Source organism: Cupressus sempervirens, chromosome 11 (genome assembly GCF_028749045.1).
Source record: "Cupressus sempervirens isolate cs-2001-9-10 chromosome 11, ASM2874904v1, whole genome shotgun sequence".
Classification (NCBI taxonomy): domain Eukaryota; kingdom Viridiplantae; phylum Streptophyta; class Pinopsida; order Cupressales; family Cupressaceae; genus Cupressus; species Cupressus sempervirens.
Window position 1 is genome coordinate 170,775,182 of NC_143128.1, and position 19,989 is coordinate 170,795,170.

Consider the following 19,989-nt stretch of genomic DNA (forward strand, 5'->3'; position numbering starts at 1 on the left):
GTCCTTGTTTGATTAGTTCATAAGAAGGCCAATATCAAGGGTGGTCTTTTGGTATTTGATTGAAATCTAACTATGGCTGGTGAGATGTCTAATCTTGTGGTTAGTGAAAAATTGGATGGTTCAAATTATGCTAATTGGAAATGTGAGATGGAGTTAATTTTAAAAATGAAAGATTTATGGGAACTAGTCATAGAAGAAGAACCTAAGGATCAAGATAAACTTAATAAATGGAATAAAAAGGATATGAATGCACGTGCTACACTTTTGTGAAAAATTAGTCCAGGGATTAGGCCTCATGTTCAAGGTTTAAAAACAACAAAGGCAATATGGGAAACTTTACAAACAATGTATGAAAGAACAAGTAAGTTAAAAGCAATGGATATTAAGAGGCAATTAACTCATTTGAAAATGAAAGAAGGAGTAAATCCTATCAAATGTTTCAAGTGTGGAAAAGAAGGGCATAAAAGTGATCAATGTTTTAAGAAATGGCAAAAGAGATTTGATCAAAGAAGGCAATCAAATTTTGTTCAAGAAGAGGGTGATCATCATATAATGATAGCTTCTTTGGCTGCTCAAGGTGATTCAAGTAATGCATGGTATATTGATTCAGGAGCTAGCCAACATCTAACCCACAACAAAAATATTTTTAGCTCTTTAGAAGCGACAAGAGGTGCAAAAATATTTCTTGGTGATGATAGTTCACATGACATAGAAGGAATAGGTACAATTTCAATGAAAGGTAATGATGGTAAAAATTTAGAGATAACTAATGTGAATTTTGTACCTAGGTTGGCTAAAAATCTTCTATCAGTGAGTCAAATAACTCAACATGGATATAAGGTGGAGTTTTATTCAGATAAGTGTTTAATCAAGAATATTAATGATGGATACAAAATAGTTGCTAGAGGAGTTGAGAATGATGGATTATATAAATTTCAAGCTAGTGTTGCTACGAAGGCTTATATCACTACAAGATCATCCTTAAGTGAGTTATGGCATCAAAGGTATGGTCATTTAAATTATCAAAGTTTGGCTATGCTTTCAAAGATGAATATGGTTAATGGATTACCTTGGATAAAATTAAATACAAATGTGTGTGAAGGATGCATGGTTGGTAAACAACATAGAGACACTTTTGAGAGGTCTAGATGGAGAGCAAAGAAAAGTCTAGAACTTATCCATAGTGATTTGTGTGGTCCTATGAATCCAACATCAAAGGGAGGAGCTAGGTATATCTTGACATTTATTGATGATTTTTCAAGAAAAATTTGGGTTTATTTCTTGAAACAAAAGGATGAAGTGTTTGACAAATTTAAAATATTTAAAGCTCTTGTGGAAAATGAAAGTGGAAATAAGATCAAGAGAATTAGAACTGACAATGGTGGAGAATATGTAAACAATAGGTTCAAATCATTTTGTGATCATCATGGGATCAAAAGAGAGATGACTAATATATATACTCCTTAACAAAATGGTATTGCTAAAAGGAAGAATAGGATTTTAGTGGAAATGGCACGTTGTATGCTACAATCTAAGAATCTTCCTTTGTTTCTATGGGCTGAAGCTATTAATACTGCATCTCATGTTTTGAATAGATCTCCCACAAATGTTTTGCAAAACATTACTCCTGAAGAAGCTTGGAGTGGAAGAAAACCTAATGTTAAGTATTTTAGAGTGTTTGGATGTGAAGCCTATGCCCATGTGCCAGATGAGATTAGAGAAAAGAAATTTGATAAGAAAAGCATTAAGTGCATCTTTGTGGGGTATGATGACCAAAGGAAAGGATATAGGTTATATGATCCTAGTGTGGAAGATGTGTTTACAAGTAGGGATGTCAAGTTTAATGAAGGGTTTGACGATATGCCAATATCCACTCCTATTCCACATATGGCCATTAAGAATCATGAAGATCCTAATGATTTTGAAACTGGTGAAAGTTCTAAGGAACCCTTTGACATGGATGAAAAATCTAGTCCTTCTCTGAAGACCAAGAGTATTCAAGAAATTTATGAAAGGACTCATCAAATTAATTATGCTTTGATGACCACCATAATGAAGAATAATGATCCTCAAACATATGAAGAGGCCAAAGAAAAACATGAATGGGAAGAAGCTATGAAAAATGAGTATGATTCATTGATAAAAAACAACACTTGGGAATTGGTAGAGTTGCCAAAAGGTAAGAATATGGTTAACAATAAGTGGGTATATAAGACCAAGTTCAAGTCAGATGGGAGTATTGAAAAACATAAAGCAAGACTAGTAGCCAAAGGGTATTCACAAAAAGAAGGGATTGATTACACAGAAACTTTTGCCCCAGTAGCAAAGATTAGTACTGTTAGAGTTATTATAGCATTAGCAGCTCATTTTAAGTGGCCTCTACAACAAATGGATGTTAAAAATGCATTTTTGAATGGTGAAATTGATGAAGAGATTTATATGACTCAGCCACAAGGATTTCAAATACAAGGGAAAGAACATTTGGTTTGCAAATTAAGGAAGTCTTTATATGGTCTCAAACAGGCTCCAAGGGCTTGGTATGCTAAAATTGATGAATATTTTCAAATTCAAAGCTTCCATAATAGTCCAAATGATCCAAATTTGTATGTGAAGGAATTTGCTAGTGGTGATATCATAATCATTGTGCTTTATGTTGATGATCTTATTATCATAGGACATAGCATGGATAAAATTAGTAACATAAAGTTAAGCTTGCAAAATACATTTGAGATGACAGATCTTGGTTTTCTACACTATTTTCTTGGTATACAAGTATGGCAAAAGGATGATGGATTTTATCTTTCTCAAACTAAGTATGCCCTAGACATATTGAAGAGGTTTCAAATGATAGATTGTAAAAGTGTATCTACTCCAATTACTCCGGAGTTGAAATTAAGCAAGGACATGCAAGGTGAAGATGTTGATCCTACCTTATATAGGCAATTGGTTGGTAGTCTTGTATATTTAACACACACTCGTCTTAATGTTTCTTTTGCAGTTAGTGTGGTTTTCAAATTTTTGAGCTCACCTAAAGTCCCACATTGGATAGCCGCTAAAAGAATACTAAGATATGTGAAAGGGACTTTAACGATGGGCATCTATTATTCATTTCATGGAGATATTTCCCTTATTGGCTATTCAGATTCTGATTGGGTAGGATGCATGGATGATCGTAAGTCCACTACAGGTTATGTTGTTTATCTTGGTGTAGGTCCCATTTTTTGGTGCACTAAAAAGCAATCTACCATAGCTCTATCCACTACAGAAGCTGAATATACTGCGGCAAACGAAGTAGCAAAAGAAATCACTTGGCTACGAGCTATTCTATCAGTTCTTAAGCAACATCATGCAGGGCCTTCTCTGCATCTTTGTGACAATCAAAGTGCCATATCATTGTCTAAGAATTCTGTGTTCCATGCTCGCACCAAAGATATTGAAGTTTATCATCATTATATCAGGCATCTCCTCCAACAACAAGTGATTCATCTTCAATATTGCAAGACAGAGGACCAGATTGCTGATTTATTCACCAAAGCTTTAAGTGAAGCCAAGTTTGTATCTCTTCGACATCTTTTGGGCTTAAGAGCAGTGACATAATTGTCTCATGGTTGTCATTCAGGGGGGATTCTTATGAATTCCAACCATTGTATTTAGGAAATAACAGATTGTAAATGGGTACCTAACAAGGCCTTAGGTCAGGACCCATCATATGTAGATTATGGGGGGATATTTAGATATTAGATATTTAGTATAGCTATTGTAATTAATTTAGGGGGGATGTCAACGTAAATCAATTCCAACGCAAGGCATGGTCAGCACCGACCAAGATGCTTTCAGAAGGCATGTGCGGCCATCCCTCCAACTGCCAACTACTCTCATTAAAAACATTACCAAACTCTTCTCTAGAATACTCTGTACATTCAGCTATAAATAGACTGGCTGGGCCTGGAGTTTAGCAGCGCTCATTTCCTGCATATTCTGCTGTGTTATTTTCTCTGTGTATTTTTCACAGATTAATAATGGCTCTCATGGGCACTTGCCGCAATTCCATATGTTGTATGTGGCTGAGATGAATCCATTATTGCATTCGCAGGATTTTTATTTTCGTTAGCTATAACTTGGTTCCCATGGGAGGCAGAAGCCATAGTCTGGCTGAGGGAGGTGTTTGTTGAATATTAAGATGGGAAAGGAAGAGAATGGCGGTGAGAAGAGCAGCAAGGCTCATGTGGCAGTCGTTCCCTTCGTTGGGCAGGGCCATCTTATTCCTTTCCTCGAGCTCACTAAGCTTCTGGCCTCCCAGGGGCTAGTTGTTTCCTACGTTACCACACCGGTATCATTGCACGACTGCAGCCTCAGGTGGACCAGGCGATCATTCCCATGCCTCCTATCGAAGGCCTGCCTCCTGGAATCGATAGCTCCGAGAGTATTCCTCTGCATGTGGCCGGAATTTTCATGATGTCGTTCTACAAGCTAGGCGGACAATTTGAGCAATGGCTGGAGCAGGAGATTAAAATTGCAGGGGATCAGAAGGACAATTTCACCGCGTCTCCTCCCGTTTGTTTAATTAGCGACATGTTTACTTCCTGGGTTTACAGATCCGGCGCTAAATTTGGGCTTCCCACAGTAGTTTTTCAGACATCGGGAGCGTTTGGTATTTCTGTTTTACACTCGTTGCACTAGCACAAACCGCACAAGAATGTCGAAGGAGACGACGAGTATTTCCAGGTTCCCGACCTCTTGTTCGATGTCAAGCTGCGTAAATCCGACCTGCCATTCGATTTGCGCGACACGGAAATGAATCCCATGCGGAGTTTCGTCTCAGAAGAGATCAATTGCAGTTTGGAAGGAAGTGGGATGATTTTCAATACGTTTTGTGAGTTGGAGCCACTGGGGATTGATCACATCAAGAGCTTGACAAAGAGACCTATTTGGAGCATTGGTCCTTTGCTTCCCAAGAGGATTTTCGACGCAGAGGGAGTCGAACGCACTACCTGTGGCAGCCGAGGAAAGGTTGGGGCTATAAGTGAGGCGGAGTGCTTGCAGTGGTTGGACGACCGAAGGCCAAATTCAGTAGTATTTGTGTGCTTTGGGAGCCTTTTGTCTCTGAACAAACAGCAGACAGAGGCACTCGCGAAGGGGCTGGAAGCGAGCGAGCAGGCGTTCATATGGGCTCTCAAGCGCCTTCCTGTAATAGCCATCACAGAGGGGTTCGAGGAGCGGACAAAGGATAGAGGGATGGTTGTGAAAAATCAAACTATTGCAGTCATTGATTATTAATCTCCTATCACAAATGATTATTAAACTGCTGAAAATAAATTCTCAGCTAATATCGAAAAATAACACAACTGCAACTTCACTTAAAATACGGAAAGAAATGCGCAACAGAATCAACACAATATTTTCGGACAAATTGTCCCTGGAAAAACCCCTAAGGGAAAACCAGTTCTACAGATGAGAAATTATATTAAACTTCAGCAAATCAAGAGATACAAAATTCCTCGCCTCACACTGGCAGAACTCCGACAACCTCCTAATTTCTCCCGCTGATATTTCTCACTGCTATCCCTGCGCTAACACTGCGCCCTTGCTAACACTGCAAGACTGTTTGCTAACACTGCAAACTCCTTCTCCAAAACGCTTCTTCCTTGTGCCCTTGCTAACACTGCAAGACTGTTTGCTAACACTGCAAACTGCTTCACAAAAGCTTCTTCACATCCAAAGCTTCCTGCAAGACTGTTTGCTAACATTGCAAACTGCTTCTCCAAAGCTTCCTTGCTAGCACTGCAAGACTGTTTGCTAACACTGCAAACTGCTTCTCCAAAAGCTTCCTTGCTAACCTTGCAAAGCTTACTGTCCAAATGACCCAATGACCCCTTTCTATACTACTCCTGTTGGTAAACCAACGACCGAGATTAAATCTAACCAACGGCTGAGATTAAGACAACTCAATAGCCAATAATAGAATTGGTTGCAAGGTGTCCAAAAGGAATCACTAAAATTAGTAAATAATAACCATTTACTAATTTTTGGCAAGTGGACAAACAGCTGTCCAAACCACCCATAAATACAACCGCTATTCATAGATAAGGACGAACAGCTGTCCAAGCTACCCATAAATAGTGCTGCTATTTCCGGGTCAGAAATAACAGCTGTCCAACTAACAATAATTAACACTCCCTCTTAGCGAGGAAGTTGTTCTGCATGACACCCATCTTATCTCTGAAGAAGATAAATTTGGCCTTTCCCAAAGCCTTCGTCAGAATGTCTGCTACCTGCTCATCTGTAGGTATGTATTGTAGTCGAACAACTCCCCTTTGTACAAAATCTCTGATGAAGTGATATCTGATATCTATATGTTTAGACCTATCATGAAACACTGGATTTTTAGACAACTTGATGCAACTCTGATTGTCACAATGTATCACAGTAGTCTCAACCTTCTGACCAAACAAGGCTACTAACAACTTCCGAAGCCATATAGCTTCACATGTCGCCATGCTAGCTGCTATGTATTCTGCTTCTGCTGAACTTAGAGCCACAGACTTCTGCTTCCTGCTGAACCAAGATACAACTCCTGATCCCAAGCTGAAACAACACCCTGAAGTGCTCCTTTTGTCTGTTGTACTTCCTTCCCAATCTGTGTCAATATAGCCTATCAACCTGATACCTTCACCTCGAACATATCTGATCCCATACTCGACTGTACCACACAAGTAACGTAGCACATGCTTAGCCGCTATCCAATGCATTCTCTTTGGTTCAACCATGAACTGACTAAGAGAGTTTACTGCAAATGCTATATCTGGTCTAGTGTTGACCAAATACATAAGCGAACCAATCAACTGTCTATATAAAGTGGGATCTACATCTTTCTCCTTAGATGTATCGTCATGCTCTGTGCTCACCTCCGGAACACCTGTCACGGTCTCACGAAGCAATCTAAGTGCTCCATGATGAATATGGCCCATCCTCCTATGCCATAGCTCTCCAAGATCTCTAGTATTATTGTTGCTCATAAGTGCCTTAGGAGTATCAAACTGCAATCTATAAAGGCGACCACTCCTAACTCCAATAGTTATGGGTGATTTCCAATCCTTGTGTTTAATCAACACGTGTCCCTCTAAAGAGTACATTATACCCCCTATCCTGAAGAACAGATACATAAATCAAATTCATACCTAAGCCCGGCACATATAACACATCATGAAGAGGAATTATCTTTCCATTCTCCCTCTGAAACTGAACAGTCCCTTTCCCAACAGGGTTGAGTTTGGACAAGTTTCCCATAGAAATCTGGATGTTGGTGTCCTCCTCCTTGTAACTGGAGAAGTACTCTCTAACTCCTGTCATATGAAATGACGCCCCACTATCTATATACCAAACACACTGTGAGGTTGAGCTAACCATACAAGCTATGAGTGCAAACTCATCTTCCATTCTGCTGGAGAGTTCTTCTGCACTTGCTGAAGCTGCTACCTGCTTCTTACCCTTTTTCCTCTCTGGGAAATCACTGACATAGTGGCCAAACTCGTGACATCCAAAGCACTTGACCTTAGAAAGGTCTTTCTTCTTCTTTTCACTTTGTGAATTTGATCCTTTGCTAGATCCCTTCTTTGCTTTCCCTTTACCCGCTAGGGCAACGTTCTCGTGTTCCACTTCATTTTTCTGACTCTTGTTGGCCCCATTGACAAGACTTAGTCTAAACTCCTCCTAAGTGAAATCAGTCCATAGTCGATCCCAACTCGATAAAGTATCTCGTCCACTGACAACTTGAACAAAGACACTCCATTGTTTAGTAAACCCATTTAGGGCTATTCTCACTAGCTCATCATCACTAGGGCTATCTCCAACAACTGCTAACTCATCCTTGACAAGTCTGAGCCTCATGAGGTAACTTGTGACGTCTTCTCCCTAATTCATCCGGGTATTCTTTAGCTTCTCTCTGAGAATCAACTTCCTGTTAGTGGTAGCATTCTGGTACAGATTTAGAATGGCGTCCCACATCTTCTTTGTTGTATCTAGCTCCGAGATATGTGGAACAATATGATCCTCGACACCATCAAGGATAATCCTCCTCGCTTTGGCATCGTCCTTCCTATATGCTGCAAGCTGTGTTGCATCCGTTGGTACAGGTACACCACTGGTAGCATAATCCTTGATACCATTCTCTTCCAACAATAAAGAAATTCTGGCCTTCCAGACACCAAAATTTGAGGCACCATCCAATCTATCTTGATCTCTCAAACCAGCTGAAGCCATCTCAAGGGTTTAAAGCAATAATAAATCTAAAGAGATCAAAATTTCTTTCCTAGGGCAAAACTCTTCTACCCTTAACAATGCTCTGATACCATGTGAAAAATCAAACTATTGCAGTCACTGATTATTAATCTCCTATCACAAATGATTATTAAACTGCTGAAAATAAATTCCCAGCTAATATCGAAAAATAACACAACTGCAACTTCACTTAAAATACGGAAAGAAATGCGCAACAGAATCAACACAATATTTTCGAACAAATTGTTGCAACTCTGATTGTCACAATGTATCAAAGTAGTCTCAACCTGCTTAATCAACACATGTGTCCCTTTAAAGAGTACATTATACCGGTTATGTATCCTAGTCATAATTAACAATGGTCATATGGGGCTGGGCGCCGCAGCTCCTGATTCTCTCCCATCCTTCCACAGGCGCATTTCTGAGCCACTGCGGATGGAATTCGACGCTGGAGAGCATAAGCCTGGGTGTCCCCATGATTACATGGCCTATGTTTGCAGAACAGCCTTTCAACAACAAGCTTCTGGTAGAGTATTTGGGCATTGCAGAACAAATATGCTCGCACATGGACGGCGTTGGGGACGAGCATGTTGTGAAGAGAGCGGTTGTAAAGCTGTTGGCGGAAGAGGATGGGAAGATGATGAGACAAAGAGCTCGGGAATTAAGAAGAAAGGCAAAAATGGCGGTTGAGAAAGGCAGTTCTTCGCATGCAATCTTGCAGGGGTTTGTGGATTATGTATGTGGGCTGCATGACAGGTGGATACTCGCTAGGCACCCAAATGAACTAGAGGCATCGTGTTTTCTTGAGGCGTAGAAGTCCGTTATGTAGGTATGAGCTTTTCGGCAACAGTGGACAAATTTGTTTCATATGCTTTTAATTTTTAGATTGATCACTTGCAATTGTAATGATAATCTGATAGGAAGATATGCTTCGATAGTATGTTGAAGTGAATGATTTTTAATAGGACTAATTTTTAAGTTTATTTTATTTTATACAAATATGTTCTTATCTTTAAGAAATTATTTCAATTCTACACATTTTGCTTTGAGCATAAACAATGAAAAGTGGGGAGAAAATTTAAATAAAAATTACATTGTTCAATCTTGTTTCATACAAATGTGTTCGTTTTATCTTATTTTGAGTTCATGCTATTCATCTTCTAGTCTTTTACTAATGAATGATGCTTTTGTATAAGTGCATTATGGATCATTATTTCCAAAATTGGTGTCTATTCATTAGGTTACATGGTCAAAGCATGCCATGAATAAATAAAATTCGATAAAAAATAATTGTAATTTGAATTTTGCATATGAGATTCTAGTCTCCTCTCACATATTGCTTTAGAAACTTTATCAAACATTATTTGCAGGCACCAGGTATCTATAAAATTATGATATAATAAAAATAAAATTTACAAATTCAACTTTTGTGTAGTTGAACCATTACAGATTATCTCAAAATGGGAAACACACACACACACCAACAAATTTTCGTATATAATATGGTATGAATAAATGTATTTATGAAAAATAGACCTAGTATGGAAACACACACACACACACACACACACATCACAAACACACACATACACAACACAAACACACACACCAACAAATTTGCATATATAATATGATATGAGTAAATGTATTTATGAAAGACCTAGTACACATAGAGAGAGAGACACATGCACACGGACACACACACATCAATAAATTTGCATATATAATATGGTACGAGTAGATGTATTGATGAAAGATAGACCTAGTATAGAAATGAGATATACAGTTAATTTAAGAAAAAAATTACTGTACAAAGTGACAAAGGTTGGAGTAAGAATAATGAAGATGCTCACTTTGGTAGCTCCAACTAGATTAGATTGATTGTTTCCCTCTTCCACAAGTCCTCCTACCCAACCAAATTTCATTGTGTTCAAGCATTCCTCTCCTACTTTTCGCATCAATGATCACCACCTCTAAATTTTCATCCAACTACAATTTAGGATTCTAATAAAATAGTTTGGTTTAATTCAATGTCAAGTTGCCTCATGATATGATAAAACAAGGCTTTAATAAATACCACATCAATACATATATTTGATCCTCTTAATTTCTCTAAATACTTTCAAGATTCAAGCTCTCTAACCACTTTTTCAAGAAGGTACACACGAAACTTGATTTTTCCATATCACTAAAACTTTGATACCATAAATGGGCTATATTTTTGGTTTGTGTCTAGATATAAAAATAGACAAATAGGTAAGATACAAATTCATTCCAAAGAGCTTCAAATGTATGTAAATTTCCCTATACAAGAAGGCTAATAGGGAATTTGACCTCTTGAATGAATTATTTTAGTTGTTATTTCACATAATCAATAATCACCACAAGAACATTTTTCTTTTTTGAAAGCATGAAACTAGTTTGTGTTTCTTGACAAATTTTTGTTGTATCAATCATAAATATAAACTTGGTCATAATGCAATAATTGACACACATTCAAATATTTTTGATGACTCTAATAGTTGTTCCAATACAAATGTTTATAAATCCAAGTCCAATTTTCAGCTTCTCACTATGGTAGCTAAGGAATAATTCATTTTCCTTCCTCTCCAAAAATCATTCAATACATGCCTTTAATCTAGAGAATACCTTATTGCTTCCATCTCCCATAATACTTTTTACAATTTTGTATAGATATCATGTTAATGCTTGTGAATTATCTCCTACACAAAAAAACATATATACCATTGTATGGATTTCAATCCAACTACATCTAATTGTCTATTTATTTCTCTAGGCCCCATCAATTTGCTTACCTTTTGAGCATCAACCCACCTACCCAATTCTCCATAGATGTTTGAAATAAGAATATAAGGTGCAACATCTTTAGGATACTATTAAAAAAGAGATTTGATGTAAATAATTGATGACCTACATTCTTGTGTGATCTACAAGCACCCAAGAAGCACATCATTGATAAATAGTGAATACTGAGGACACGAGGGGAGGGGGGGAGGGGGAGAGTGGGGTGTAAATCAATATTTCACAAACATTTTCCAAAATATGGATACCATTTATAACCTTAAAACATGCACATGTGGTTAAACCGAAAATTAAACATAACAATAACTCAATGCACCTCATAATAGTGTTATTTGTTAACTAGGGAAACCTTGGCCAAGGGAAAACCCTAGTGGAGATTCTACCCAAACATGATCCACTAATCAAAAGTATCCTATGAAATATATCGACCTTGTTAGGAGTATATTATATTTCTAAAGTGTCTTGATCATTATTAGAGGACTAGGCCTTGTTAGAACCCTGAACCATATTAGTAGTTGTTATTGCAATTACAAAATGTATGCAAGATGATCCAACTACCCAAACATGCAATACACAATAAAGTTCAATACACAAAATGATATAGATGCAAAAACCTCTTGTCAATGTTTCTATCTTCAACATTTGACTTGACCTTTGTAGCTCACTATACAATCTTTGCATATGTTGTCTCTTACTGCTCCAATCACAATATATGCATTACAAAATGATAGCATAGTTATCACAATAACCACACACAACATCACATCAAGATTTTTGTCCTTTATACCATATTTTTTTTGGTTAGCCTTCATACTTTCACACATGTCCAAAATGAAAAACATACTTTTTCTCACTTAGGGTTAACATCTATGATGTCATCCCTAATTTTTTAAGTAACTCTCTTGCTAAACATACCAATTTCTTAGCATAAAATAACTAATTACTTATCTCTATCATGTTTTTCCCATGTATACCCACAATCATAAATCATTAACATCTTTCTTTGTTCAACTCATATTGACTTGTGCACTTAGGTATGATATCATGACACTTGGTAAGTTATCACCATGTAACTATGCACATGTTTATTTTGTATATGTGAACTATGCCAACAAAAACTATATCTATTCAGACTAATAAATTTCATAACATTTAAACAATTTTCTAAGTCTTTCTACCAAAAACTCAACTTCATAGTCAATTCACTTAATAGTGAATATATGTTTCCATAAATGATAACTCCAAACTATCTTCCTAGCCAAATTTCCAACAATCTCCCCCATTGGCATTGATGGCAACATATGAGAAAATTGGCTCAGTCCCAAAAATTCAAAATCTCAATTTCTTTTGAAGTTCTTCACATGGCCATAATAAAATTTCAAAGTGTGGACAAGTTTTCATTTATACCACGTTTACATCCTTATATCTCCTAATTACAATAATCATTTACTCCCCCTTTGATTATACTTCTACCTTAAATACCTCCTTTTACATATTACATATACAATTTTCCATACTGTACTCCCCCTTTGACATCAATGACAAAGTTGAGTCAGAAATCAAAAAATTTGGGTCTACCTTTCTTTACTTCACGCTGTCTAGTTTGATATACATGAAATGCAATAAAAAATGGTTTATTTTTAGATTCTTGAACTCCTTGCCCCATATGTCTTGGACTACTTGAGACACCCTAATAAGATGCCTTAGCCTTAAGGCATTCATCTAACTAGTTCTAAATATGATTGATTTTCAAAGTGAGATACTCTCTCAATGGTGAAACTCTTTTTACCATCCTTTGTATTTTCAACTCTATCAAGCTTATCTCATTGTTAATCTTTCCAATTCTACTCTCCAAATCCTTAATATGTATATTTGGGAGTTGTAATTCATTAACAATGCCTTGTATCTCTACTTGTTTTCCTTTCAACTCTTTAGTAATATCATTGATAAAGTTGTATTATAGAGCATGTTGTCCATACAAAGTCTTCCCTTTAGTTAAACATCTTCAAAGCTCCTTAATGCAAGAATGAAGATTTTCTAGGTCACTTTTGATATTCTTGTATACTATATCAAATAGATGTGCATCATGTTTTACCTATGCTTTAGTTGATGCAATTTTCTCAAGCATGTTGTAGTGACTATCAAAGACTTTAATCACTTCTTCAACTTTCTTCTTAGCATCTAATTTTGTGACCTTTGACTGCATGATATCCTACAATTTGTTTTTCACTTTATCAAGAACTTCTTGTGTCCTCTTTATGATTTTGGTCTTCTTCATGATTATATTGGTGTCTAGTACTCTTATCTAACTAATAATATCAATTTTAGGATCTCTAGTAGGTGTCAAAGGTGTACTACCTATCATGTTTTCTAATAATAGCTCCATTGGAGTCTTTGGTGTTCTAGAGCTTGATATCTCTAAATTGGGTGTCCTTGCACGAGTAGCTAACTCAATTGCCATATTTAGAATGTGTTCCTTTCCCTTTTTGATTCCTTTACTTACTAACTTTTCAAATTCCCTTTCCATTTTCCCTCTGCCTTTGGCTACATAGGAGCTTTTTCTTTCTCTATTTCTTCATCTTTCTTCCTTTCTTATTCTTTCTTTTCTTATTCTTCTCTCCTTTTATCTTCCTCATCCTCATCCTTTTCTTTATCGCTTTTATTTTCTTCTTTATCATTCTTCCCTAATAATTAGAACTTGTATAACCTACCAAATTGTCAATGCTAAGGCCATAATCCTTAAAAGGATATTCAAATGGATCAACACTAATCTTTTTCTTATTGCCTAATCTTCTTATACTGCTATCTTCTTTCTATTTACTAACCTTCCATACAAGTCCTTAGGTATCCATCCCTTTATATCTAGGAACCTCTAATTAGACAAGATCATATGTCTAATAACTTCATTTTCTAGTTGTAGTTTCTCAAAGGTATCATAGAGATCATAAAATTGACCAAGTTTACTAAAGTTTCCCTCATTGATGATCATATTGTTCATGTTCTCTATCTTTGGCTTCCACTTCTTTCTTCCCTTACTTGCAGTCTCAATTTTTTCCTTTCTTCCTCTTCTTCTAATTTCTCTTGTTCTTAATTATTCTTCTTCTACTATCCCACATATGTAACTACTATCTTAGGTCACTTACCAAGTCGTATGGTAAATTCTTTGACTCTTTTGTGTTTTGGTGGCTTTGTTGGTCCATGTTTGACCTCTACTAACCTCATATACTTTCTTGTACTTGGAGGTGTTATTGTTTGAATCTTTACTATTCTCACATCCTCTTCCTCTCTAGGTTGAACTACCAGCTGGGACAACTTGTGGTAATGGTGCATTTGCTACATATGGGGCATGTATTGATGGTCCTATAATTATAACTCCTTTAGATGATCCATTTACAAATACTAATTGTTTTGCAATCAATATATTAGACTATCCACCAACTCTAACATATTTGTCTATCCCCATAACTTCTTTGAATTCTTCCTTGTTCACACCAAATTTTTTTAACAACTCATTAAATTTCTTATCAAATTTCTTCCTAATATTCTTTCTAAATAGTTGACTATCCACTTCTCTCAAATTTTCTTCATATTTGTCCCATCTAGGATGCTCCTCATCTTTTTTGGATTCATGTATTATCTTTCCATACCCTTCAATCAACTCCTCTTTTATTTCATAGACTATAGGGTCAATGAACTTGGCTCTTGGCTCTACTACAACCACACATGTGTTGGAAATATAAGAGGAGCAATTGAGAGGGGATGGGTGAATCAATTAATACTAAAATAAATCACAGATCCCTTAAATGTCAATACAAAACATAATCTATACTGAAACTATTGTTTCTTAGTTCACACTCAGGCATTCAGTTAACACTAACAATATGTTGTAACTTGGCAAGAAAAATACTAAACATGCAAATCTTAAGATATTAAATGTGATTAACCTTAATTAACTTAGTTTCATAAACATAAAATAAATAGCATGAACACAAGTGGCACCAAGATTTAATGGGCATGTGTAGGATCATGGTGTGCCAAAAAGTGGCAATCTAAAAATTCTGTAGTTCTGAAATATCTCAAACCATTTCAAAATCTATTCCAACATTTTTCTCATCCACCCTGATACTAAATGAAAACAATTAATATCTTTATAAGGTCTAAAATATATGTTGATACCAAACCTATATGGTCAACTTTAGAAACATCCTAAAAATGTGCTTTTGGCCTATTTTTATGTGATTTTTACTTCAAACATGTAGCTAACAATTTTTTTTTCACAAAAAATTGATGAAATGAAAAGGCTTTCTTAAGAGTGTTCTTATCTTTCCATAAATGTAAGGTTTGTCAAATTATGAGTTTAGTAAGTAGTTATTGCTCATTTTCTAATGGAGTTATGTAGAAAGTGTTGATTGAGAGACTACTTGAAAAACAACTATTACTTTCAAATGGTACAACATGTTTTAAATCCAAAAGATGCATCACATTCCATGTTTCTTTTACTATAAGGAAAAGAAATGAAAAATTTAATTTCCCAAAGTTTTGATTTAGTTAAGGTGGTTAGACATGAGAGTTCTTTTATTCCAAAAATACTAAAGTCAAAAATTAATTATTAATTCTTTATTTAGAATAAAAATACCCAAAAATATGTGTCACATCTAGGCATGAGTCTACTACTTATATCTACAATATTATTAAAAAATATTATCATTTAATTTTGATTAAGGTGGTTAGACATACATCTACTTCTTATTTTTGTTCTAAAATTTTTGTAATATTGCATTAAAATTCAAAATTTTGACTAATCAATTTTTATTTTTTTGAGATAAGTCCTAGTAGTTTAGAAACTAGATTCAATTTGCTAGAGATTCTTTTCTCTTAACTCTTTGATATAAAGTTAATAACAAGTAGAATATTGCACGTCAAGTTGACATAACTTTGATTTTCTAATTTTTTATTGCCACTTAAGAGCATAGTTTGGTTGACCATGATCCTGCACATGCCCTAATGTGGAAACCCAATTTGGAAAAAGACACCAATTGCATCTAGTTACTATTATTCACTCTTTTGAAGTAAGCCCTATTAGGAGCCAACCCTATTAAATGTTACAAAACACACTATTAGGTGTGACCCTATTAGAGCATTTAACCACCCTATTAGGAGTGGCCTTGTTAGAGGTCTTTAGACACTTCAATCTAGAAATGACACCTTGGTAGAGGATTTGACAAATAGTTGTTAAGCCAACCCTGTTAAGAGATTTGATAAATTGCTGTAATAGTTAGAGAGTAACAATGATATGACTTGTTTGTTGATGCAAATGTATTACTGATTTTAGATTGTCAATTTGGCTTGAAAACAACTTTGAATAATTAGTATTCATCTCTGCATTCCACTAAAATAAAATAAAAATCCATTAAATTCAATATGCCAAAACAAAAAAATCCTTTGTTAGCTGACCCTGCTCGGTAGACACTAACACTAGAATGATTTTTCTATGTTAACCAAGTGAACTTAGTTAACACTAGATATTTATAAACTTCCTTTCATAACCGAGTGAGATCAGTTAACACTAGTTATGTCCAACTTTCCTTTTTCAACTGAGTGAGCTTGGATAACACTCAACTTTTGAAAACTTCTCTTCAATGCCTAAGTGAACTCAGTAGATAGTCTTCTAAACTTGGAAAACACTAAAATGATCAACATACATAAAAATATCTTTATCCCCTGAGTGAGCTTGACATACACTAACTTGCAAAGATATGAAATTTTGTGTAACATCAAAGACAATATACAATTGATCAGTTATTTTCAACAATCTCCCTCTTTGGCATTGATGGAAACACAACATGTCATAATACTATGAAATTTTAGAGAAAAATAAAGTAAGGAATTTAAAATCCTTAGTTTTATTCTGATTCTCATCCATGAGAGCTCCCTCTATAAGTGTGAACTCCCTTTGAATTTAGATTCTCCCTCTATCAGAAACCTATGTCTTCAACATCTTCTTTTGATAGAAAAATCTCCCTCTTTGATATCAAATCAAGTTCTTCCTCTTCATGTTCTTTTTTTTTGATATGGCACAAAATCTCACTCTTTGACATCTTATGCCAAAGACAATATTTAGTGAATATCAATGTTCCTAGTATATAGATTCATACACAATCAACCCTTTCATTACTGCATGAACTTGACTAATCTCCAACAAGCTCTAGATGATGCATCACTTGACTTTATTTAGTGAGCTTTAGATAAAGGAATAACCCCTAACTTACCTCTTAGATACAAAAAATGCATCCTTAGGTAATGGCTTTGTCAATATGTGTGCAATTTGTTCTTTAGTGTTCACATATTCCAATCTTACCTCTTTGTCCTGCACCAATTCTCTTAGAAAATAATATTTTATTGCAATGTTCTTGGTCTTGGTATGCATCACATTATTCTTTGATATATTAATTGCACTTGTGTTATCATAGAAGATAACCATTGGATCCTTGATTTCTACCTTCATACCTACCAGCAATTGTTTGAAGCAAACAACATTGGAACAATTATTTTCTATTGGAACATACTCTACCTCTACTATAGACTAAGAAATGTAATTTTTCTTCTTACATTTTCAAGACACTGATCTCTTACCAAGAAAGAATGCTCCACCATTGGTGCTCTTCCTATCATCAATACTTCCTACACAATCTACATCAGTGAAGGCTTTCAATTCCAAATTGCCTCCTTTTTTGTACTTTCACATACCTCATGATTCTCTTTATTGCTATCATATGATTTTCTTTAGGATTAGCTGAAAATCTTTCCACCATACCAACTACAAGAGAAATATTAAGCCTAGTATGTACAAGATACTAAAATTTTCCAATCATTGATCTATATGTTGTTTGATCTACCTCCTTGGAATCATCATCTTTGGAAAGATTATGTCCAAGAGACATAGGTGTTTCAACTAGTCCTAAATCCTCCATTCCAAACTTCTTCAATATCTCCTTGCTATACTTAGATTTGGTAATGTAGATACCATCTTTCTTCTATTGAATTTTCCAGCCAATGAAGAATCCAATTTCTCCAAACATTGAGATCTCAAATTCCTCACTCATTTCCTTTAAAAAAATTTACACAAACCATCTTTGTCAGTAAACAATGTATCATCCACAAAGATTTTTGCCAACATAGTCTTCTTGTTTGGTCCTTCTTTTATGTATAGTCTTTTGTTATCATTTGTTCTTTAAAAACCAATCTTTATTAATAATTATGAAGTCTTTCATACCAAGCTCTAGAAGCTTTCTTGATACTATTTAATGATTTGTGTAGTTTGCAAACCATATCCTTTTTGGTAGAATCTACAAAACCTCTGAGTTGTTCTATGTAAACTTCTTCTTCTAGAATTCCATTCAAGAATGCAGATTGCACATCCACTTGATACATTTTAAATCCTTTATTTGTAGCATAAGAGAGTAAGGTCCTAACACCTTCTAATCTTGTAACATGAAAAAAAGTTTCACCATAGTCAATACCTTCCTCTTGAGAATAACCTTTGCATACTAACCTTTCTTTATTTCTTAAAACTTCTCCATCTTCATTCAACCTATTTTTGAAAACCCAGTTTGTGCCAATTACATTCTTATCCTTGGGTCTAGGAACAAAAGTCCATGTCTTATTCCTTTCTATCTATTATGTCTCTTCATTCATTTCTTCAATCCAACTTTCATTATCTAAAGCATATTTAATTGTCCTAGGTTCAAATTTAGTAAGAAAACATGTACCTTTCAATTTGTTCCTTGTCATTGTACCATCTAACTTATCTGCAATGATCTTCTCAGGTGCATGATGCCTTCAGAAATATCTTCGTAATACATGTACTTTGTATTTAGAACTCGTTCAACTTGCCTCACCAAGATCTTCTGCATCATGCTCGGATCCCACTGTCTATGACTTGAGTCCTTTAGATTCAAACTCAGTTTGCACTGGATGCAACTTGGTAGCCTTTGACTATGCCTTGGGTCCTTTAGACTATGATTTAGGTTGCACTAGCTGCAACTTGAGTGCTTCTTGTGATTTTGTGGACTTAGGAGGTGAAGTCTGTTGACTTCCACTTGGATTAGGCAATGTATAAAGTTCAAAGTAAATAAATTTTCTATAATCTTCAAGTTCTTTTATGCTCTCTTCTTCACTCTTTTTTGCAAACTCATCAATCTTCACATGTACACTTTCTATGATCTTATGAGTAATTAGATTCAAACATTTATTTGCTTTACTTATGTCAAAGTATCCTTGGAATATGCCATCATCACTTCTAACATTGAATTTACCTTTCCTAGTGTTGGTCTAATTTTTTGCATGATAAGTTTTCCCAATCTAGATATAAAAAATTAGATTTGAGTCCATTGTTAGAGGCTAGGGTTTCTGGTTTTTGGTTTTGTAGTTTTGATATCCTTTGAAAATCTTTGTTAAACCCTAGGTCTTATTCCTTTTGATTTTATCCTGGTGTGAAATCTTTTTAAAAGTGCAAATATCCCTTTCCCACTTAATTTTTTATCATACTGAGTACATTTTTCAAAGTCTTTTTCATTGTTTGATCTTGGTTAGATCCACAGTTGTTGCATCATCATTATAACAAAGTGCAAGGTTTTTTTACCATAATAACATAGTGACTGCTAGAAATTTAGTCATGGTATCATAAAGTGAAAACTGGTGCCAAAAATGTGCATTGATTTTGAAATGTCTTAGTCATGTGCTCCATCCTAGAGTTTTTAGTGTCAGAAAGGATGCACGTGGATCAAACTATAACTGGGGTTACTAGAACTCAGATTTCCTAGTGAGTCACTATGTCACAACCAAAAAATCTATATGCTATGCTAGTAGTGATGTAGTGACTAGCCTAAA

General features: G+C 35.3%; 1 pseudogene; it reads left to right on the forward strand.

Moving 5' to 3' along the window:
- Positions 1 to 4,180: 4,180 nt before the first annotated feature.
- LOC149528735 (putative UDP-glucosyl transferase 73B6) lies at positions 4,181 to 9,091 on the forward strand (annotated as a pseudogene).
- The last annotated feature ends 10,898 nt before the right edge of the window (positions 9,092 to 19,989 follow it).